Here is a 24,843-nt window from a genome sequence, read left to right as displayed (position 1 = left end):
AAGTCCATATCGTTACAAACGGTAAGGTCCTTTCTACAACATATAATAATATAAAAAGGGGGAAAATAATATTTACATTCTTAATATTCGAGATGAGTTCCAAAGTTCTTTCCTATTATATATATATATATATATATATATATATATATATATATATATATATATATATATATATATATATATCTGCTAACATGACATAATAATACTATTTTACCCCCCTCCGATTTAATTAAACTATTTATCATTACAAAAGCGAAGGTCCTTTCTACAACATATAGTAATATGAAAATTGAGAAATAATATTTAAATACTTAATTTACGAGGTGAGTTCCAAAGTTTTGTTGAATTAATGATATCTACTAACTTGACACCATAATACAATTTTACTCTGCGCCATTCTAAATAAACTATATATCACTACAGAGGGGAGGGACCTATCTGCAACATATAATAATATAAAAAGGGGAAATAATATTTAAATACGTAATATACGAGATGAGTTTCAACGTTCTTTTGAATTACAGGTATCTGCTAACTTGAAACAATAATATTATTTCACACCACACCGATCTAAATAAACTGTTTATCGTTACAAATGGAAGGTCTTTTATATAAAATATGATAGTAAAAATTGAGAAAAAATATTTAAATATTAAATGTACCAGGTGAGTTCTAAACTTTTTGAATTACAGATATCTGCAGACTTGACACCATAATACTATTTTAGACCCACCCGATTTAAATAAACTTTTTATCATTACAAAGGGGAAGGACTTTTCTACATCGTATATCAATATGAAAAGGGGAAATAATATTTTAATACTTAATAAACTAGGTGAATATCAAAGTCCTTTCGAATTACATATATCTTCCAAATTGACACCATAATACTATTTTACATACCATCAGTTTAAATAAACTGTATATCTATTAAAGGGGTAGGACCTTTCTACAAAGTATATTAATATATAATAGGGAAATAATAGGTATATAAATACGTAATATACGAGGTGTAACGTGGATTCCTGTCACCACGCCATGGCGCGTCCTCAGGTTGCGGATCGAGGAGAAGGCCTCTAGATATAGAGGTTAGTTGCGAATATACTGAATAAGCAGTCGACTAGGAGTGGTCCTCCATCTTGCGGGTTTGGTAGGTCTAACAACATCATACTGTAAAAAGAACACTTGTTCAGAAATATTCACAAAAGCCTTGGATATGGACTCATAACTTGGCACGACCTCACCAAAAGAAAATGGACATGAGATTTGGAACATGGAATATTAGGAGTCTCTATAGGGCAGGCGCGTTAAAATCCGTAACGAGTGAGTCAGAGAAATACAGGATGGACGTAGTATTAGTTCAGTAAGTTAGTTGGGAAGGAAATGGATCTGAGATTTGCGGAAATTTTACGTTCTTTTGCAAGGAAGGAAATAAAAGACACGAGTTAGGAACAGGGTTTTTCGTTCATAAACGTATATTACCAGCAATGTGTCACTGACAGACTTTCTGTTATTACTCTGGTGGTGTGATATTATTGTTTTAAATGTACATGCCCGAACTGACGATAAGGTTGACGATATAAAACACAGTTTTTACGAAGAAGTGAAACGTATATTTGACGAACTCCCGCCACACCATAAGAAAATTCTGCTAGGGGATTTAAATGCAAAGGTAGGGCGAGAGAATATTTTTAAACCGATTATAGGGAACGAAAGTCTGCATAAGGAAAGTAATGACAATGATGTTAGACTCGTGAATTCTGCAACATCCAAAAACCTAATCATGAAGAGTACAAAATTTCCACATCGCGAGACACTTGGACATCACGAGACGGGAAAACACATAATCAAATTGCTCACATTTTAGAAGATACAAGAAGGCAATCTAGCATAATTGATGTCCTGCCGTTTAGAGGGACTGGCTGTGACACTGACCACTACCTTGAAGGAGATAGGTTATCGTTGAATAAAGGTAATATTCATTATCCGAAAACGGAGAGATTCAATTTAAAGAAATTAGAAGAGACTCAGGTAAGAGAGAAATGCCAGATTGAAGTTTCGAATAGATTCTCGGTTTTAGAAAATTCGGAGTGCACTAGTGTTGAGTCACCTGGATTGAAATTGGAGATAGCATTAAAATTTCAGCAAAAGAAAAATTGGGACACGCGGAAATACGTAGGAACATACGATGGTTCGAACAGGAATGCATAAACTTGCAGAGAAGAAAAACAACAAAATTATGGTGGCTCTCAAATCCGAATGAAATAACTACACAAAATTTTCCAGATATCAGGAAAGAAACTTTCAAAACTTTTAGCACAAAGAAACGCGATTTTCTGAATGCTAAAATTAAGGAAATTGAAGATAATAGTAAAAATAAAAACATCCAGGCCATGTATAAGGGAATCAACAAATTTAACCCTGCATCCCTCGCGCGGGGTAAATATGACCCCAGAGTGATATTATTTGTTTGGCTCTCCTAGACAGTTGGCAATTTTGACCCGGCCACCCTACTAGCTGTCTGTTTTATTTTCTACTTCAAGGCCTACAATTAGTTAGTTGTTTACTGCAATATTTTTCGTACACTAAAACTACGTTTAATAGGCTTATAAAGTGGGGTCACTGTGACCCCACGCAAGGATTCTTGGTACCTAACACCCCTCGAGTGGTGCAAGTTTAAGAAAGGCTATCAACCTCGTTCTAATATATTAAAGAAATCTGACGGTACAGTTCTCGCTGTCACTTCTGGCATCTTAAATAGATGGATAGATTTCTTTGACGATTTCCTTAACATGCAACCGAAAACTAGTGTGCGTGGAGAAAAGGAGATACACACCGCATAACCGTATATTCCAGAACCCAACCGAATATAAGTAGAAACTGCTATAAACATATTAAAGAAACAAAAATCCCCGGGTGTAGATGAAATTCCGGCTGCGTTAATTTTAGCTGGAGGTGAAAAATTGTGGAATTAGATATACAAACACATTCTCCTTATCTGGAACAAGGAAGAATTTCCACAAGAGTGGCAAGAATCAATCATTGTACAAATTCACAAGAAAGGCGACAAAACTGACTGTAATAATTATCGAGGAATTTTTCTTCTGCCAACATCCTATAAAATCCAATGTAGAAACCTATAAAATCCAATGTAAATAATGTAAAAACTGAAAATGAAAATACAGAAAGTAAAATTTAAAACTACAAGAAATAAAATTGTAAACTGAAAATGAAAATGCAGAAAGTAAAAAAGTTTAAAAAGCAATGTTGCAAACTAAAATACAAAAGAAAATTTAAAAGTACAAGTTAAGAAAGAATAATGTGAAACTGAAAATAAAAATACAGAAAGTAAAATTTAAAACTAGAAGAAACAAAATTACAAACTGAAAATGAAAATGCAGAAAGAAAAATTAAAACATATTGTTGCAACTTAAATACAGAAAATAAAATGTAAAAATACAAGTTAAATAACAATAATCTTAAACGGAAGATGAAATTCCGGAAAGTAAAAATTTTAAAAAACATTCCTGCAAAGTAAAATACAAAAGTAAGTTTAAAAGTTAAAGTTAAGAAACAACAATATAAAAATGAAAAATGGAGAAAGAAAAATTAAAATAGTGCTGGAACTAAAATACAAAAAGTGAAATGTAAAAGTCAAGTTAAACAGAAATGTAAATTAAATATTTAAAAAATAAGTAAAATTTTAATAACAATCTTGCAAACTAAAATATTAAAAGAAATTGTAAAAGTACAAATCAAAACAATCATGCAGTTTAAAAATTAAAACAAACACAAAAGTAAAACTTAAAAAACGGAATGTTGCAAATTAAATTCAAAGCTACAAGTTAAGAAACAATAATACAAAACTGAAAATGGAAGTGCAGAAATTCAAAATTAGAAGTTAACGAACAAAATATGCAAAGTAAAAAAATAAACGTGCAAAAGTAAATCTAAGCGTAGTGTTGCAAGGAAAATGTAGAAAGTAAAAACTGAAATGCATAGTAGTAATAGAGACCGCATATGTCCAGAAAAGTTGTGCCATTTCTGTAAAAGTTGGAAAAGATATGAGTAAAAGTGGGAAATAGTAATTAAATACTTAATATACGAGGCGAGTTTCAAAGTTCTTTTGAAATACACATATCTTCCAAGTTGACATCATAATACTATTTTCACCCTCCCCACCTAAATGAACTTTTTATCATTACAAATGGAAGGTCTATTCTACAACGTATAATAAAATAAAAAAGGGGAGATAATATTTACATACATTATATGCGAGGTGAGTTTCAATGTTCTTTTGAACTAGAGATATCTGTAAATTTAAAACGATAATACAATTTTGCAACAAGCCTTTCAAAATAAACTGTTTATCATTACAAATTATTTTCTTTTCTACAACATATAATAATAAAACAGGGAAATAATATTTAAATACTTAATATACGGTGTGAGTTCCAAAGTTCTTTTGAATTAGAGATAACTGACAACTTCACACCATAATGCCATTTTACAGCCCGCCGATCAAAATAAGCTGTTTATCATTACAAAGGGGAACTTCCTTTCTACAACATATAATAGCATAAAAAAGAGGGATATACACTTTTTAAAATACCTATGATACAACTTGAGTTCGAAAGTTGTCTTGAATTAAAGATACCTTCTAATACGAGACCATAATAATCTTTTACACCCCGCCGATCTAAATAAACTTTTTATGATTGCAATGGGAAAGGTCCTTTCTTCAAAATATATTTATAGAAACGGGGAAATAATAGTAAAATTCTTAATACAGGACGTGAGGTACATAGTAATTTTTATTATAGATACCTGCGACTTGAAACCATAATACTATTGTACACCACGCCGTTCTAAATAAACTGTTTATCTTTAGAAACGGGAAGATCTTTTCTACTACAGATAATAATTTAAAAAATTGGGAAATAATATTTAAATACTTAATACAATAGTTGAATTCCAAAGTTCTTTTGAATTACAGTTTTCTTCTAATACGAAACCATAATAATATTTTACACATAGTGGATCTAAATAAACTTTTTATGATCACAAAGGCGAAAGTAATTTATTGAACATATAATAATAAAAAGGGGATGATATTTATGAAATGCTTAATATACGAGTTGGGTTACATAGTTCTTTTCAATTACAGATATCTGCCAACTTGACACCATAATGCGATTTTAAACCCTGAGCATCTAAACAAAATGTTTTTCATTAAAAAACGAGGATTCTTTCTACAACATAAAATAATATAAAAATGGACAATTTTTATTTAAATACTTAATATTCTTCTTGGGTTCCAAAGTTGTCTTGAATTACATATATCTGCTAACACGAAACCACAATAATATGTTACACCCTGTCGGTTTAAATAAAATGCTTAACATTACAAAGAAGAAGGTCTTTTCTACAGTATATAATAATGTGATAAGGAGATATAATATTTAAATACTTTATATACGAGGCGAGTATCAAAGTTTTTTTTTGAAATACACATATCTTCCAAATTGACACCATAATACTATTATACACCCTGTCCATCTAAATAAACTTTTTGTCATTGCAAGTGGAAGGTCCTTTCTACAACATATAATAAAAAATGGGGAGATAATATTTAAATACCTTATATGCGAGGTGATTTCCAGTGTTCTTTTGAATTACAGATATCTGCTAACTTCAAACGGTAATACTGTTTTGCACCACTTCGATATAAATAAGCTGTTTATCATTACAAACTGGTTTCTTTTTTGCAACATATAATACTATAAAAAAGGGAAATAATATTTAAATACTTAATATAGGGGCCGAGTTCCAAATTTCTTTTTAATTACAGATATCTGACAACTAAACACCATAATACTATTTTACACCCTGCCAGAATAAATAAACTATTTACCATTACAAATAGCAATGTCCTTTCTACAACATATAATAACATAAAAAGAGGGATATAATATATAAAAATTACCTAATATACAACTTCAGTTGGAAAGTTGATTTTAATTATAGATATCTTCTAATACGAAACCATAATGGCATTTTAAACACCGCCGATCTAAATAGACATTTTAAGATTACAATGAGGAAGATCCTTTCTTCAACATATAATTAAAAATGGGGAAATAATAGTAAAATACTTAATATACGACGTGAGGTACATAGTTCTTTTCAATTACAGATAGTTGTCAACTAGAAAACATAATAATGTTGTACACCACCCGATCTAAATAAACTGTTTATCATTACAAATGAGATGGTCCTTTCTACAACATATAATAATACAAAAAGTGGGAAATACAGTAATATTAAAATACTTTATATACTAGTTGAATTCGAAAGTTCTTTTGAATTACAGATATCGACTGACAAGATCCCATAATAATTTTTTACACACCGCAGATCTAAACTAACTGTTTATGATTACAAAGGAGAAGTGCATTTTTACAACATTATTAAATTATTAGGAACTAATTATTAAATGCTTAATATAAGAGTTGGGTTACATAGATGTTTTCAATTAGAGATATCTGCCAATTTGACACCATAATACACCCTGCCGATCTAAGGGGGAGGTCTTCAAAATATAATAATAAAATGGGGGAAATAACAATAAAATACTTAATATACGACGTGAGGTACATAGTTTTTTTCAATTACAGATTCCTTCCGAATAGACACCATACCAGTATTGTACGCTCGCCGATCTCAATAAACTGTTTATCATTACAAAGTGGTATGTCCTTTCTACTACATATAATAATTCAAAAAGTGGGAAATATTATATAAATACTTAAAATACTAGTTGAATTCCAAACTTCTTTCGAATTACACATATCTTCTAATACAAAACCATAATAACAATTTACACCCCGCCGATCAAAATAACCTTTTTTATGATTACAAAAGAGAAGGTCCTTTCATCAACATATTATAATAAAAAACAGTTAATATTTTTCAATTCTTAATATACGCGTTCTGTTACATTGTAATTTTCAATAAAATATATCTGCAAACTTGACAACGTATTACTATTTTACACCCGGTCGATCTAGATCAAATTTTTATCATTACAAGAGGTAACGAAATTTCTACAACATATAATAATATAAAAAGGGAGAAAAATATTTAAATACTTAATATACGAGACGAGATACAAAGTTCTTTTCAATTAAAGATGTCTGCCAACTTGACACCATAATACCATTTCAAACCTCGGCGATCAAAATATACTGTTTATCTGTACAAAACGGAACGTCCTTTCCACGACAAATAATAATAAAAAGAGTGAAATAATATTTTACTAATTAATATACTACTTGAGTTCCAAAGATCTTTTGAATTAAAAATATCTGCAACATTGACTCCATAATACTATTTTACACCCCGAAAATCTAAACAAAAAATTTTCATTACAAAGGAGAATATCTCTTTAAATATATAATAATATAAAATGGGGGAAGTAATATTTAAACACATAACAAATGAGGTTAGTTAAAAAGTTCTTTTGAATTACAGATATATGTTAACTTGATACAATAATACTATTTTGTACCACGCCGATCTAAATAAACTGTTTATCATTTCAAAGAGAAAGGACCTTTCTTAAAACTTATAATGATACAAAAAGGGGGAAATAATATTTATATACTTAATATATTACTTAGGTTTCAAAGTTTTTTTGAATTACAAATATCTGTTAACTTACGATATTACTAGTATATACCCCGTCGATATAAATATACTGCTTATCATTACAAAGGAAATTTCGTCTCTCGAACATATAATAATATTAAAAGATGAAAATAATATTTAAATATATAATATACGGGGTGAGTTCCAAAGTTCTTATGAATTCCAGATATCTGCCAACTTGACACCATAATATTACACCCCGCCGATCTAATAAACTGTTTACCATTACGAAGGAGAAAGTTCTCTCTATAAAATAATAACATGATAAGGGAAAATACTTAATATACGAGGTGAGTTTCAAATTTCTTTTGAATTACACATATCTTTAAATTTGACACCATAGTACTATTTTACATCGGGACCATCTAAAAAGCTCCTTATCATTACAAAAGGAAACGCCTTTTCTACAAAATATAATAAAATAGAAAAGGGCAATTAATTTTTAAATATCTTATATTCGAGGTGAGTTTCAATGTTCTTCTGATTTACATATATCTGATAACATCTAACCATAATACTATTATGCAACCAGTCGATGTAATAAACTGTTTATTATTACAAAGGCGAAGATCCTTTCTAAGTCATGTAATAACATTCAAAGGGGGAAATAAAATTAAGTTGCTTTATAGGACATTTAATAACATAAAACGGGGAAATAATATTTAAATACTTCATATATTACTTGAGATCCAATGTTCTTTTGAATTAGTGATATCTGCTAGCCTGAAACTAATATCAACCCGCCGACCTAATAAACTGTTAATCATTGCAAAGGGGAAGGTACTTTCTAAAGATATAATAATATATCATGGAGGAAATAATATTTAAACACAAATAATAAATGAGGTTAGTTAAAAAGTTCTTTTGAATTACAGATATATATTAACTTGATACCATAATAGTATTTTGTACCACGCCGATCTAAATAAACTGTTTATCACTAAGAAGAGAAAGGACCTTTCTACAATATATAATGATATAAAAAAGGGGAAATAATATTTAAATACTTAATATACTACTTGGGTTTCAAAGTTTTTTTTTGAATTACATATATCTGCCAACTTCACACCATAATTCTATTTTACGCCCCTCCGATTTAAACAAACTGTTTATTATTATAAAGGGGAAATTCCTTTCTACAATATATTGTAGTATGAAAAGCGGAAATAATAGTTAAATACTTTATTTAGGATGTGAGTTCAACAGTTTTTTTGAATTACAGATATTTGCTAGCTTGACACCATAGTACTATTTTGCACCACGCCGATCTGAATGAACTGTTTATCGTTTCAAAACGGAAGGTAGTTTCTACAACATATAATAATATAAATAGGGAAAATCATATTAAAGTACTTAATAAACGTAGTGAGTTCCAAAGTTCTTTTAAATCCACGTATCTGCTAGCTTGAAACCACATTACTAATTTACTCCTCGCCGATGTAAATGAACTGCTTATCGGTACGTAATTTACTCGAATACGGTAAAGAGACTTAAGTGTAAGAATAGGTATCTGCTGGTCCTAAGAACTGTGCGTTACGTATTTTTAATCCCAGTAAGAACAAGGAATATCAAGTACGCAAAATACGAAGCTTTTCATTAAATTATGAATCATCTAAAAACTTTAACTTGCTCTAATGCAGAAAATGGTAGTTGATAATGAAGATGATGCAGCAGCAGAAGCAGAAGAATCTCGTCCGACCGAAGTGAAAATTACTAATGAGAACAATTTGTCGCAGGAAAGACCATACTAACGCTAGATTGCCCGAATTAAAATTCTATAAGATGAACTACATAAAACGAATTAGAAATCCAAATGCATATGATACTCTTCCACATCCCTTCCAACAAAAGAAGACACATGTAATACTATTCGTTTGTAATAATATTCCTGTCTAATTTATAACGCATACTTTCGTCATATGTATTGGTACTGCGGAGAATGGCAAAATGCATACACAAAAATATCCATGAGACTTCAATTTATCTAAGGATATATATATATATATAAGGAACAATATATTTTCTACCTGAAACTGGACCTCACCTTATTATTATTGATGATCATATGTGTGAAGGGAACAGTAATATAGTTGATTTCTTTACAAAGGGTTCTCATCATAGAAGTCTTAGTGTAATATTTATTACAAAAACATATTTCCTCAGGGAAAAGGAAGCAGAGATATGAGCTTGAATTTTCTTATTTTATATTATTCAAAAATCCAAGAGATAAATCACAAACTAAACATATGAGTTATCAGCTAACTAATAAAAATCCAAAATTTCTTCTAGAAAGTTTCAATGACACAACAAAATTATGATATGGATATTTATTTAATGATATAAAACAGAACACGCCAGATGAAATTCGTTTTGAAACAATTATTTTTCCTGATCATATTTATCATTACAAATATGTTCCAATGAAGTACAAGAAGAAGAAAATGTATATGTAAGTATAGTTTTAAATTCTGTTTCTTCATTCAATCAACATGTCACGATGAGTGAAACACGGAAAACTTCTTCGTATGATGTGCAAAGCAAATCTCAAATTACGTAAAGCAAATGCAGACTCTTTAGTGATTCTTAGTATTTGTGAATGTTATTTTAATGTACTAAAAGGGAATGCACCTTATTAAAGACACAGAAAGCAATATAAACGATACAAGAGGACGCTTCGATAACTTGGGAACAATGGAAACTCAATCAACAAAAAGACACATTACTAGTGCAACAGGGTGGATTCTTACCTGCATTGTAGCTTGAATATTAAGTTGTGCATTATCAAGTTTACTATTCTGCTAGTGCAATGGAACACGCAAAGAAAATTAGCTGTATTACTACTGTATATAATGGAACATGGCGATAATAACTCGTAAGATAATAAAAGAACTGCTTACATCAAAGGATCAAAGGAACTATTTACATCTGATAAGCTAGAAGGATCTCACATTGTAGATTTAATTTGTAATGGGTGACGACCACGGAAACACACAAATGCACGTGGATGAGAGATTTTTTTAATTATTTGTTTTCTAATAACACACCACAAGAACTTATTGGGAATCAAAAACGTTTGTCATATATTTCACGACGAAAAAAAAAACATCTTCAGAAGCATCGTCGTCAAGGGAATATCAGTCTTCTTTAGATAAGTATAGTGTAATTGTTTCATTTTAGAATACATACAGATTAAACCATTAAAGCAAAAATACACCTTAAAAGAATGATTTAATTATATAAACAAGTAAAAATGAATGTTAAACAATAGTAATTATTTCCCTTACCTTACGCTGATTTGAGGCAGTCTTAAGAGGACAAAGCTTTATCTTAAACTTAATGTTGAAATCCAGTTGTTGATTCTTAACTCGTGTTCTAGCCAACAATTAGAAGTATACGGTATACTGTTTCTATATTCTAGTAATCGGGTAGCGTGTATTAACAATTTTTGTCCATCATGCAATATCCTCTAGTTTTTGGCAAGATTCACTTTAAAATTTGTTTGAATTTTTCCCATTAATAGACTATCGATCTTGCCAAAATTATCCTGGTTCCAATTAAAATCCAGCTTAATCTTAAAAATATCGTCTACAAGTAGAAGACTTCTCCCGTAGCAAATTTGACCTTGGGCGACTGTTTCAAGGCGTTTGTTACTAAACGTACGGTGGCATACACATGTATTTTACAGTATTGCTGAGTGGTAGGACCCCGATGGAAGAAGTTTCGCCGTTCTGTTGGTGAATTTTGGTTGTTGGTAGGATTATGTGACCGTCGAATGTGTATTGGATAGTTATGTTGGTCCTCCCGTCCCCCGTCGAGGAGCATAAGTGTTAACGGAAGCAGACTAGATGCGTGGATAGATTCCATAGAATAAATCCGCGATTCATTTTAGGACATGTTTTTTCGAAGTTATTGACGTGCATGTATGAGTATGTGATGTATATATAAAGTAGTAGGATCACGTGATGAAAAGTAGCGAAGAAAGGACGATCACGTCGAAAACGAAAAGTAGAGCGTGCATGTTTGTGTTTGTTTATATTATTCCATTACCAGCTATTGTGAAAGAAGAAACGTCAAAGTAAAGATGAAAAGGTCAAATAATCTGTTTATAAACTTTATATACCATCATTAGAAAACATTAAACAAAAATTCGAAGTTGAGAGATGGACTTACCATTTCGTATTGTAAAGTGAGACATAATTACAATGGTATAAGGCAGGTAGAAATGTGTGACATTTGGAGGAGGCGAGAAAATAATTTTACCACGATGTTGTACGGACAAATGGGAAGCAGATAATGGTGGATTATTAACGCTTTACAAAGTAGAAATGTACGTTCAAAATGTAAAGGAATGATGATTAATTTATCTGGATGCAACATTCATAATCTTGAACGTACGAAATTGGTACCTTCATCGCGAGTGTATGGTACAGGTGTAAACAAGATAAAACTCTTCTTCGTCCTCCCCTTCATGCATACACAGACATCTGCATGCATAGTGCCGTTATTCTGCGTTGATCAGGTACCGAAGTAACAAGTCGTCGAGTTCTTGTCATAAACTATGGCTACTAAGAAAAAATACTGGTCTTAATACAGTGAAACCCAAATTAATTTGTATTGGATTGGTTAGTGATAAATTTGAACCAGTGATTCTTGTTGGTAAAAGCATTGTGTTTGGAGTGAAGTTAAATTGACAGAGTTGTAGAAACTTGTAAATTTCACCCCGTTTGTTTCGGAGTATTTAAATTCTCAAGTAAAAACACGTATATAAAATGTCTTGGACGGAAAACGAACTGGTAGTGAGAAAACTAGTGGGTGAAAAATTAGTGATGTTAGAAAAGAACACTTTATCTTCTTCGTAGCACTATGTACTTAAGTTCGTGTGATTGGCTTAATTCTTGGAAATATTACCGTGGATTGACCATGCTGTCAAAAACATTAAAGCTTGCAAATTTCAGCCAAGTGAATATTTTGACTTGTCTACAGATGCTATGCGCAATCGTCAACAACCACAATGTCTTACATGTAGAGGACATGCCGAAACTGACACATGTATGGATGAACAGAATATTATTAGTGGAATGAACATCATTTTTTGAACTGTATCTCTTGATACAAAGAGTTGTGTTAGCTTTGATGGTGAAAGATTAAGATTGGAAATGATAATATTTTGAAAAAAATGCATACCTGACTCAATTATGGACGAATTATTTGATAGTGTACAAAGACCGTCATGGTGGGGAAAAACGATACTCAACCTTTTGAGAGTATCGATTACGTGGACTTCTGTTCAGATAAAAGAAACTTGAATTTTATCGTTTATACTAAATAGTGTAGTAATAAACTCAATAATAAAAATATGGTGAAATTAAAATTTTTGTTTACAAGAAAATTGTGTTTTTGTTCGTTTTAGTAATTTTAATATGATATAATTCTTTATAATAATAATAATAATAATATGTTTTTATGACAAAAATATAATTTTCCTCGTAAACTACAAGTATTATTAATAATAATGAATTCACATACTTGAATTGTTTTTTACACAACAGAAGTAGTTTGTATTTGAATAAGTTATTATTGTAAAACTATGTTTTAAGTTTGATAGACACTTTTCATTTAAAGAAATAAAATAATTATATGAAATTTTTAACTAAGACAAGCAATAGAGTTTGGTTTAAAATAGAAAAAAAATGTTTACGGAAAACTAAAATCTTAACTTATAACAGAAAACTAGTTGAACAACGTAAATGGAAAAAGCAATTTTGCGTCATTGCTAGTAAGTGTATGCACATTATTTGAAAATAAAAGCAACGTGGATGACGACATTTAACGTTTACATTTATTGAACAATACCAAGTTTATCTTATGATAATTCCTTGCCGATATGAAACAAACCTAAATATAGGGAGTATGATTAACAGCATAGTTCCAAAACTTGACCTGATATTAAAATTTTGCGACTTATTTCACCATATTCAACCAACCTGTTATTTATACTCGCTTGTAAAGTGCAAGCGGTTTTGAGTGTAACAATTGTTTCCAGCACTTCACGTAAATTATGATTTTGCAGGACTTTTTGGTATAATAACTCCACACCTCAATGGAATTATTCAATAATATTTTAAAAGACGTATAATTATGTATGGTTGCTTTCATTAGTCTTTAAATTTTCTTCTACAATACGTGCGAAAATTTACTTTTCTGTATAAATTTTGAAATGAAATGAAATCTTTAAGTTTTACGTCCCACGTATATGCCGGTTACGCTAAAGGAGACGGTAATAATGAGAGATGAGTGAAACGATGGATTGAAGAAAGTAGGAGGAAACGGGAGAAACCCGAGAAAACCCACCAGCACGATGTTTGTCCACCACAAAGTCCACACGGCGCGAGCTGGGATCGAACCAGGAACCCCAAGCACCAGTGTTGAACGCTCTAGCACTGAGCCACCGCGCCCCCTTTAAAATATTTATAAATTTTATGTATATGTATAGGTGTCGATAATATTTTGTCATTTTAAATTATTCTGGACATTTTTACATAGTTATGATTTGCTGTTCTTCATTATTATTTTAAATTTTTGAACGAGATCGTAGTCTACTGCTTACGTTAGAGTTAGGCAGAGACATTACTAAGGAAACATATTCATTTGAAGGGGTGTAATTTTAGTAGGTTTAAATAATACTGTCCGGCAATAAATATTTTTAAGTCCGTTTTCTATAAAGACTTCAAGGAAATTATTTTTTAAATATATACCGTTTTTAAAATAGTAATTGTTCAAAAAATTATGGAAAAACTTTTCATGTTTTGTTATATGATAAACTAAATACATGCATTTTTCAGTTTATTATTCTACTCGTTACAGGTTCATTGGGTAAGTAAATACTTTCATGTGTTATTATCACCACAAATGAGTTCAAATATAACTTATATGATGTGACGCTGAATCCAAAAATATGGTTACATTGCTCTTTATTGAAGGAATTGAAAAAGATTATTTTGATTAATATGCATTTTCAAAGACATTTTTCTCTCTTGTCTTGCCACAAGCTAGCAACAGATAAAGGAAATACGTAAAACCTTCTGAAAGTGACTGATGTTGCTATTGCTGCGCAATTTTGTAGGAAGTTTACTTGTCGATGGTTACTCATAGTCATCCTACAGGATACATAATCATGATTTTAACAACGTGACTCCGCGGAAATTGGTTAAATAGTTTGGCAACATTAGAGAGATCAATATTATTATTTGTGAAATACATTGCGTTATAATTCTTGATTTATGTTCACTTCTTACACGGTACCAGTAAACTATCCTTAAATAAGTCATAGTCCAAATAAAAGTCTTATAAAACGCACTTCGCATGAATTGTTATTATTCACTGCAATTTTAACATTTTTATAAAATCACAGAGACAATATTAGCTGATGGTGCTCACAATGAATACACTGGCTTTTGCAGAAATCGTGCACTTTGTTATGCAACACCTATTTTAATTTCAAATTTACGTACAAAACTTGAGTTCCACTCAATTGATGGTGTAAAATTAAAACTTCTTGGCCTTGTTACTTTTACCATGTACAAAAATGTTTCTAAGATTAGCTTTACATTACACGCTCCAATTAGTCTATATTTGCATCCAAAAATAGGTCTGGTTTAGAAGTATTTTGCGGCAAATAACGTTATAGTGTCGTCATTGATAAGCCATGATCGGTCCAATTACACGAGAAATGCTCACCAAACTGAACTATATAGCCATTATTAGCTAGCAGTCTTTATGAACCACATAAGGCTACTAACATGGAGTATACAAAATAAACTGCATTATATTTCCTTGGAGTTTAGCATTCCTTTCAACACCAAGGTTATAATGAGACATGGACATATTGCTTCACGTGGAATCCGAACCACATGGGATTACGCCGGGAATCGACTCCGGATCTCCTGGGCCAAAGACGCGTAAGTGAACGATATAGTCACGATATAGTTACAGACAAAGTAAAGTTAACCCTGCTTTTCTTTAGAATGAATAAACCAGTGTCAATTTTACATCGCCTTAAACTTTAAACCGGTGGTTCCCAAGGGCCAGCCTTCTGAAGGGTACTTGAAGAACAAGCAAGGGATCACAAGCTGTCTACAGAAATAAACTATAAAATTGTAACCAAATCCAAAAAAGTAACAGATGTTACGTGTTTGATATTTTGTCTTACTTATACTCCCATTGGAGGCTTTTTAGTAATTAAACACTTAATAAATATAAAGAGATGAAAACAAGAGACTTGAAGCTACTGCTTAACGTAAAGTCCTAACTACGTAAGTTCTCGCCGGAAGAAAAACTCAGGTCTCGCGCGCCGAAGACTTCTAGTGTTATTGTTTATATGTTTGTAACACTATACTTAAATGGTTCAGTGTATAGACAAGCTAGTTCCTCAAAAATTCTATTTCGTTTCTAAATTACTACATATAGCTTCCAGTGGGTAGGTGGATAGCGTACACACCTTTGGCACAGGAGGCCCGTGTTCGACTCATAAGCTCATAAGGCTTCTGCTGAAAGGAACGCTAAATTCAATTTGAAAATCAAATCTAAATTACTACATCTTTCTTGTAAATTGCCAGCTTTTGAAATGCGATTTCAAAACATGCTCGTATCCAGGGTTCTTGCAAATGAACTATAATATGGTGGAGAACTATAATATGGTTCGATCGGGCCCCCCTAATATCAGCCGGGCTCTCTCTACATTTTTGGGCTTGCTACGGGGCTGTTTCAAACTCTGCAGTAAATGCAACAAACAATTGTCTGCAGTGTTTTAAGGCTAGAATTTTCATATCTGTTATCCTTGCTCTTAACCTCACTCCATATGCTATTCAGGTGTCTGTTTTCTTAGGTCTCCTACATTTCCCATTGGATTACGAAGGAAGTCCATTTTGAAAACATTCGTAGCAGAATGAAAATCCGCTGATGGAATAGGCTCGTTTAAACATTACGAGTTTCGTATAGAGATAATTTTAAAAAATGAACTCCTATAGTTTATACGTGCATTGGACGTGGAGAGATATTTTGTAACAGATGTTATTGTCGTGCCTTTATTGATAATGGTTTTTTGATGCAATTATATCATCAAGTGCGTAAAATACAGGTCAATCTGTTTGACTGGTCTGTACAAGCTAGTTTTGCATCAAAACTGCACAAGGGCAGGGCAAAGCAGGAAGCACAAGTGCGAGCTTATAAAGTGTAAGTGATAATGTTTAAAGCAGTGGTTCCAACGGTTTACCTGGGCCTCCTTCCTAAACCCTGTACACTTTTGCTAACCTCCCTCCCACTCTTTGGTCATATGTGCTTTTTGTCTGATTTCAGATTAATCAATGAAATCTCTCGTATTCAATGATAATAATAATAATAATAATAATTCCAAAACTTCGGGGAAGGGGGGACTATGTAAACAAATAAAAATAAAAATGCTGTCTTGGTGACTTCATCACGCTTAAACCACCGAACTGATCTTAATCAAATTATCAACATAGATGAGGTTCGGACCTGGGATGGTTTTTGTCATATCCCTTTGATGGTAGAACGTAGAGTAGGAGGAGGGAAGGGGAGATATCTATAAAAATGAATAAAACTTAACAACTCTTGAACCACCTGACCAATCTCGATCTAATTTTCAACATAGACGACGTTAGGGCCTAGAAACTTTTGTTTTAATATTTTCATTTGACGGTAGAACATAGGAGAGGAGGATAAGAGAAGGGTAGATTAATATATAAAAATAAATAGAACAACTCTTGAACCATCCAACAGATTTTGATCAAATTTTCAACGTACATGACATTAGGTCCTGGGATAATTTTTGTCATACCGTGCCCGCAACATGGAGAGGGGAGAGGGATACATAAAATCATCGAAAATGACCAATATCAAAGAGTGCTTTAGTAATAATAAAACCATAACATATTACTATTTTTCTTTAATTTAGCCCAGCGAAATCGGGGTGCGACTTAGATTCGAGGACGTCTTAAGTTCGAGTAGTTATCGAGAAATAATTAAAGATATTAACCCTACAACGGCCAACCTATGTTCCTAACATAAACAGCCAAGGTGAGTCCAATGGACTCACATTGTTGATATTGTGTTATCAGATTTTATATTGTGTTATTGAGTGTACTTTCGTATAATATTTTAAGTTTTTTCCGACGGAACATGCAAGTATAACAACTAGGTATTCTTATAGTGTTTTTAAAAACGTCAGTGTTGCCATCTGATGTAAAATTTTCGTGGAAATTAAAATTATTTTTCTTGTAATGTTTAAAAGGTAGTGTAATTATAAATTTTAGTAGAAACAACTTTTGCTAACTACTAGGGTTTCAAGAAACGTTTTTCTCAAAGTACTGTAAGTTATTAGAAACTATATAAGTAATGCAATTGAAGGGGAGGATTACAAAAGTGCCTGAGTCAATTTTTGTTAATTTTGAGAAAAATGAAATGAAATCTTTAAGTTTTACGTCCCACGATTATGCCGGTTAGGCTAAAGGAGACGGTGATGATAAGAGATGAGTGAAATGGTGGAATGAAGAAAGTGGGAGGAAACTGGAGAACCCCGAGAAAACTCACGAGCACGGTGTTTGTCCACCACAAAGTCCACACGTCGCGAGCTAGGATCGAACCAGGAACCCCAAACACCGGAGGTGAACGCTCTACCACTGAGCCACTGCGCCCCCCTTTGTCAATTTTGAGATATTGGTTCTATTAAGTTCCACTTCAGCATGTTCGTATATTGAACATGCTTTCATGACAAAACTACATAAATCAAATTAGTTGTAGGCAAATGAAAACTGAGTTATTGTCCGAAATGTCCTTAGCCAACATCATTCTCTGAAGTTATTTTGTGACTCATGCCTACAAACACTTATAAACTCTTGCTATATATGATAATTTCACCGTTATCTTACGAAACTTAGAAATTAAAATTTTCTTTTACGTAGATTACTTTTCTTTCACGGAAATAGAATGATGGAAACTCACAAAATATCGTCTCTTGAAAAGCTTATTTTCTTGACTTAGGCTCTTTTGGAATTGAGCTCTTGAATTGCTGATTTTGAATGTTGTTGTAATTTCCTGGACATCTGATGAACATGCTTCGTTTTACTTGTTTGTTGATTTACATTTTTTGCAGTATCTAAGAACAACCGAATCTTTAGGACACACAAGCTTTTGGTAGGTCCTGCATGTTTGCCTTTGCAATTGTCCTTTTCGCGCATCACACAAGTAAAAAATCTTCTCTTTTTCTTTCTCCAAACTTATGTTGGTAACATGCATTAGCCTATATCACTATTTTTGAACTCGGCAGCCACAGACTGGATTGATTTGTCAAGACCTACAACACATCTATTGCCAATATGTGGCTGGATGAGACTTTGTGCTATTGCAGTAAGGATGTCCTTTCTAGAAGTCTCCCGATCAGGATGCAATGTACTCCAGACGAATAGGCTGCAACAGCCCATACATCAAGAAATTCATAAAAAATAAATAATCATATATTAGTCTTCGTTTGCCATGGATATTCATGGGCCAATTGGTCTCTTCCTTCCTTCAGTTTGATAAGAATTCGGGTGGAACGAACGTCTTTTGTTTTTCTGTGTTCCCACTAGTGTAAGGCCATTGCAAAGCAATGTGATGGCGAGATCAAAATGTGTGAAATAATTATTGCATTTTTTTTTTTTACTCCCAGAGCGAGACTCCGCCAAATGCAAGATCACATTTTGTCCCAAGTTTTTGGTTGTTATTTTCTTTCCTAACGTAAAATGTACCATACAAAAGGATAGTGTGTTTTGGAATCTGCTATTCATCATACCTTCATCCCACAATTACCTGGTTTCAACGGCATTTATTGCGTAAATAGACATTAAAATTTTGCCCAGGATCATAGTGGCTTTTCAAGCATTGGTTCATTCTTTCCCAAACTTCAGGTATTGACGCCAGTTTATCTTTATTTCTTCTGTCACTTCTTGTTGTTTTGTCATCAAGTTGGAAAAATATGCGCAAATACTTCAACCTGTTTTTACTCATCGCACCGCGAAATGTTCGTGGTCCATACTTTTTGTCCCATAGCAGTTCTATGTTCAGATCTTTGGCTTTGAGACGACCAGTAGTATACAAAGGTCCAAGTAAATACTTCAATTCTCTCTCATCGACCGGCCTCCACTGATTCTGCATGTTGCTTCTTCATGGGTATACCGAACACGTCGTCTTGAATAAATAATAACAGAGCGTCTAAGGGATTTTCGATTATTTTATTTGGAAGAAGAAACCTTATTTACTCCCCTCTGATGATGTTCTGAGACTTTGTCTTCTGTGGTCAAGGAGGTTCAGAATATCATGTGGTTCCGTCCTTTTTCATATAAAATCTTTTCATTACTTTGGCACCGATTTCCAACATCTTCAATCTCAGAATTACTAATCGTATCAGAAACTTCCAATGCTTCACTTTCCCAATCACTTCCGTTACCAATCACTCCACATAATGTCTTCGTCTTCATCCCCAACAACTGACGATTTCCTTATACAATATTTGAAGAAGCAGCCATTTCTGCACTTTCATTAACACTAACATACACTAACAGTTCCACAACCTGCACCACAACAAGAATCAACTGATAAAAACGTCTCATATAATTAATAATTTAAAGACAATTACCTATATTACCACTGGGAACCCAAATATATGAAGCAATTTAGTAATGAGTCCATTGGACTCATCTTGGCTTTTTATGTTACGAAATTAAAAATATATTTGTAAAACCTACCCTAATGTATATTTTTTAAATTCCAAATTGTATTCAAACTTTGCATTACCTACCGATAGCATATCTATAAAGAGACATCTATTGAGCAAGAAATAAACTGCACCTGGATAAAAATTATACGCGATGAGTCCATTGGACTCACGTTGGCCGTTTAAGGGTTAACGTGTTATTGAATTACTTTGCTAATAATAATAATAATAATAATAATAATAATAATAATAATAATAATAATAATAATAATAATAATAATAATAATAATAATAACTATATTATTATTATTATTATTATTATTATTATTATTATTATTATTATTATTATTATTATTATTATTATTATTATTATTATTATTATTATTGAAGATTTGATCATTCAAATATTGAAAGATCAAAATATTCAAATACCTTAAGACAATTAAACTTGTGTCATCGCAGACTAATGATCACCAAACATTCTAAATTTAAACAAAATATTCACACATGGTTCCGACTTGAGAACCTCCAGATTATTAGCTAGCGCCTTGAGCACAGATCCGCGCTCTATATGCGCTAAATGGTATGTTTTAGTATGTTTACATTAGATTTCCTTGCCTCCAGTTACAAAATTCTAAGTTAGTATTTTTCGTTCTTTCAAAATTTCTTTCGATCTTTTTAATCATATAAGTCAATAATGTTTGGCATAGTTTATATTAATAACGTGGTTGTTCTTAAACCTTTCGTTAGCTATTTGGTTTCTTCTCCACACCAAACTTCAGATATGATACGTGTAATTCTCATACTTGTTATTTGGTTTCAAAGCAGTCACCATCATCTGGTAAAGCAATTTTGTTCGCCACGATTCATGAGTTTTGTAACAAAACACGTCAAGAAATGAGTTAATTGAAGGCTGCAAGAGTTTATATCAAAGTTGTGTATTGTGAGCTAGTGACAAGCATGTAATAACGTCTCGTATTTGAAAATAATGTTAGCTACTTTTAATTCACTAACTGGTATTAGATTTACTTCAAGCTTAAAGAATTGGACGAAAAAACTCAGTGTAGCTTAAAGAAACAAAACGTAAGAAGAACGGACGAGATTCGAACCCTGGACCACCAGTACAAAAACCCTGTTCACTAACCCCTAACCTAACAAGCCGTCAAGTTTTATAAGTTTTAAATTTGCAAGCAAATGATACCATTATACGTTTGTGCAATAAATGTTTTGCTGTTTTCCTCTTCAAGAACGTAACATGTTTACGACGATTCGTTTCGTTTTCCATTAGAGCTTCTAGAGAGATGATTTGTGTTTGAGTATAGGATCTTTTGTTTCCTTTAACCGACAGTTCTAGCAAATACAACTCAATTGAAACAGCTGTAAAAAAAACTAGTACTGTCTTAGAAAGTATTCCTAAAAGGGAGAAACTCCATCGTGCACCCTAAACAGTGACGGGAGTGCGTTGAGCGAAATCAACAACAAAATGGTGTCCATTGAATATTCGCAACTCCATTTTGAAGGATTTTAATTAATTTCACACTTTTTCCTCAATGTCTAAAATGTACCTACTTAGCCTTAGATGAAAAGGAAGTTGTGAAGGAGCTATAGACTGTGAAGTCTACCGAAAAGATTTATCACGTCCTTGCAGCAACTATTTCCAGCAAAAGGGAATAAGTTCATCAGACCTAAGTTTTCAGAAACGTTAAAACACCTTCCTGAGGCGTATTTGTATTTCTTTCAACACGTGTATAACTGATTAATTGTAGCAAAAAAACTGACAAACTCTAAGACAAGAAGAACAATCTTGTATTGTAGCACTGCAATTGGTGAGAAAAGCTTAAAAGTGGAAAAAATATTTTTATGTACTTATTCCCTTTTTCCAATCAGTGGTTCAATAATGAGCCTATATTTTTGAGGTGTTAAAAATAATAATAAGAAAAAAACTTATTAACTGGTAGGTTACGCTGGACTCTTAATTGTGTATATGGAATAATGGAACGAGGGGTTGTACAGAGGATTTTGGATTTCTGTTGGCTATCAATTAATCTTTACCCTAATAGGGAATACTGGTTGGTCCGGATTTTGAACAGTAATGAAGATCAAGATTGGTTGAAATTTCAACTTAGAATGAAATAAATAAAAATCTAATCTTATACAACTCTCATTGATAGTAGTGTTCCGAATTTGTTTAGACGCCTATTCTTTTATAACTTTACCTATGGTGCATGGAGTTGTTGGTTAGATCCCAGCTCGCGCTGAATGAACTTTATTATGGACAAACACCGTGTGCATGAGTTTTTTCGGGTTTCTCCAGGTTCCTCCCACTTTCTTCATTAAACGATTTCATTCGTTTCTCACCATCACTGTCTCCATTAGCGTAGTCGGCATAACGTGGGACGTAAAACTTAAATATGTCGTTTCGTTTTCCTTTTATAACTGTATCTCACTTTTCCTGTGACGAGAGCATCATCTAAGCGAGTATTCAGTGAATTAAGCCACTATATTCATAGCACAATAGTCCAGAATGAAGTTTAGCTCTTTGGCAATCTCCAGTATGCAGAGCAAAAAAAGCCAATACATTGATATTAAATTCCTCTGCGAAAAAGATCACCCGTACTGTTGTGTTTCAGATGATAATTTATAATAATACTTAGTTGTTTGAAATTTCTCCATAGTTGTGGGGGCGAGATACTGAAACAAAACCTACCAAGAGGTAAAGGTGACATGTAAAAGTAGTATATACGAACGAAATTAGTGTCGAATTCATGTGCAAAGATGAAAAGTGACACTGTGGATGCTGTGTAAGTCCAAAATAAGCCTTGGTTGGCTTCGAGTTGACAATGGGAGGGTGACAGGAATAAAGAATCGAAAATATCCTGTATTTGTGTCGAATGGATAGTTTTCGGGATCACTGACATAAAAGGTGATATTTCAGATGTGTATATGTCCAAGGTTGACCATATTGAAATGGGGTCATATGGAGAACCAGTAAATACTTCAGAACAGTTCCTTTTTGGTGCGTTTCAAGACACTGAGAGTGAAAAGTGATAATGCAAAAATCACATTCTGAATTATCGGAGATATGACTTCTGGGGAAGTGTCGTTGCTCCAGGAAGGCATTACTAACTGATCACTCCCTAAAATCGTCACTGTTTTTCAGGGCCGTAGACAGAAATATATTTCAGCGATCGAAAGCTTGACAGGAGTTTATTTCAGCGATTGAGGGCATATTTTACTAAAATGTCTATGATCCACGGGCGGATCCAGGATGATTGTTTGGGAGGGGCGGTCGTTCGAAGTCAAATCAACGTAAGAGCGGATTGCAAAAAAAGAAAGAAAGAAAAGAAAAGAAAAAACAAATTTAGAAAAGGGGAAGTAGATCTTCTGCAGAATTAACTTTCTTAAGAAAGTAAGGCCTATCTACTTTAGGTTTTAATTTAAGTTTATAATACAAAGATGAAAAAACTTAGGATATGTTTTATTTTTAAAATAAAAAAGTATAAAAAGTTCCCTATTCAGGGGATGTGATTCCCCGAACGCACTCCCTGAATCCGCCCCTGCTATCATCACCTCTAAAATTAGATATAATTTACAAAAAAAACTAGTGATTTTGTGAGGGCAAAAGCTCTTGATTGCAAAGGCCTGCATCCTGTGTATGTCCCTGCTGCTCTGAATTGTCAAAAGCTCCTCTTCAAAGGTAAGACATAAATTATAAATAATAAACGTGTATCATAGAATACAATATAAATAGGAAATATGTTATAATTAAGAAATAGAAAATAATTATAAAATAAAGTTGAAGGACAATTAAAAAACAATAAAGCTTGAACGTAAAATATATGTTTAAAACAATTTTGCATTTATGCAGGGCTACAAGCAGTGAGGAGAGCCATGTAAATTTAGTAACAAATATAACATTGGAAAATAATTTCGAATTAAACTAGCTGTGACTACATTACTTCAAAATTGAACTTGTGGAATATACAGTATGAGCGTAGCTCAAATAAAATAATCAATAAGAATGGTCTTCATTGGAAGCTCGGACCATCCACGTAGGAGTAATTTACAGTAACCATTCACCTAAAAGACAATGACGCACAGGGTTTGGCACTACTTTATCACATAGTTCTATCAAATGTAACTTAATTAAAACAATAGTAAAAAATTTTTATGCTTTAAAAAGTGTCCTGAAGAAGAGGACGTTCATTTTGCACATTGTAACTAAGTTACAAGAGGTTTACGTCCTATCTGAACGGCGCATCCACCGAGTCAACTTTTGGAATATACCTTTAAGATAGCTTTCAACGCAGCTAAGGGAAACGTATGTGAACCAGTAATAGAATCCTCCGTAGCAGAATGGATAA

This window comes from Thermobia domestica, chromosome 4 (assembly GCF_964235325.1).
Source record: "Thermobia domestica chromosome 4, izTheDome1.hap1.1, whole genome shotgun sequence".
Lineage (NCBI taxonomy): Eukaryota > Metazoa > Arthropoda > Insecta > Zygentoma > Lepismatidae > Thermobia > Thermobia domestica.
This window is presented reverse-complemented; position numbering follows the sequence as displayed.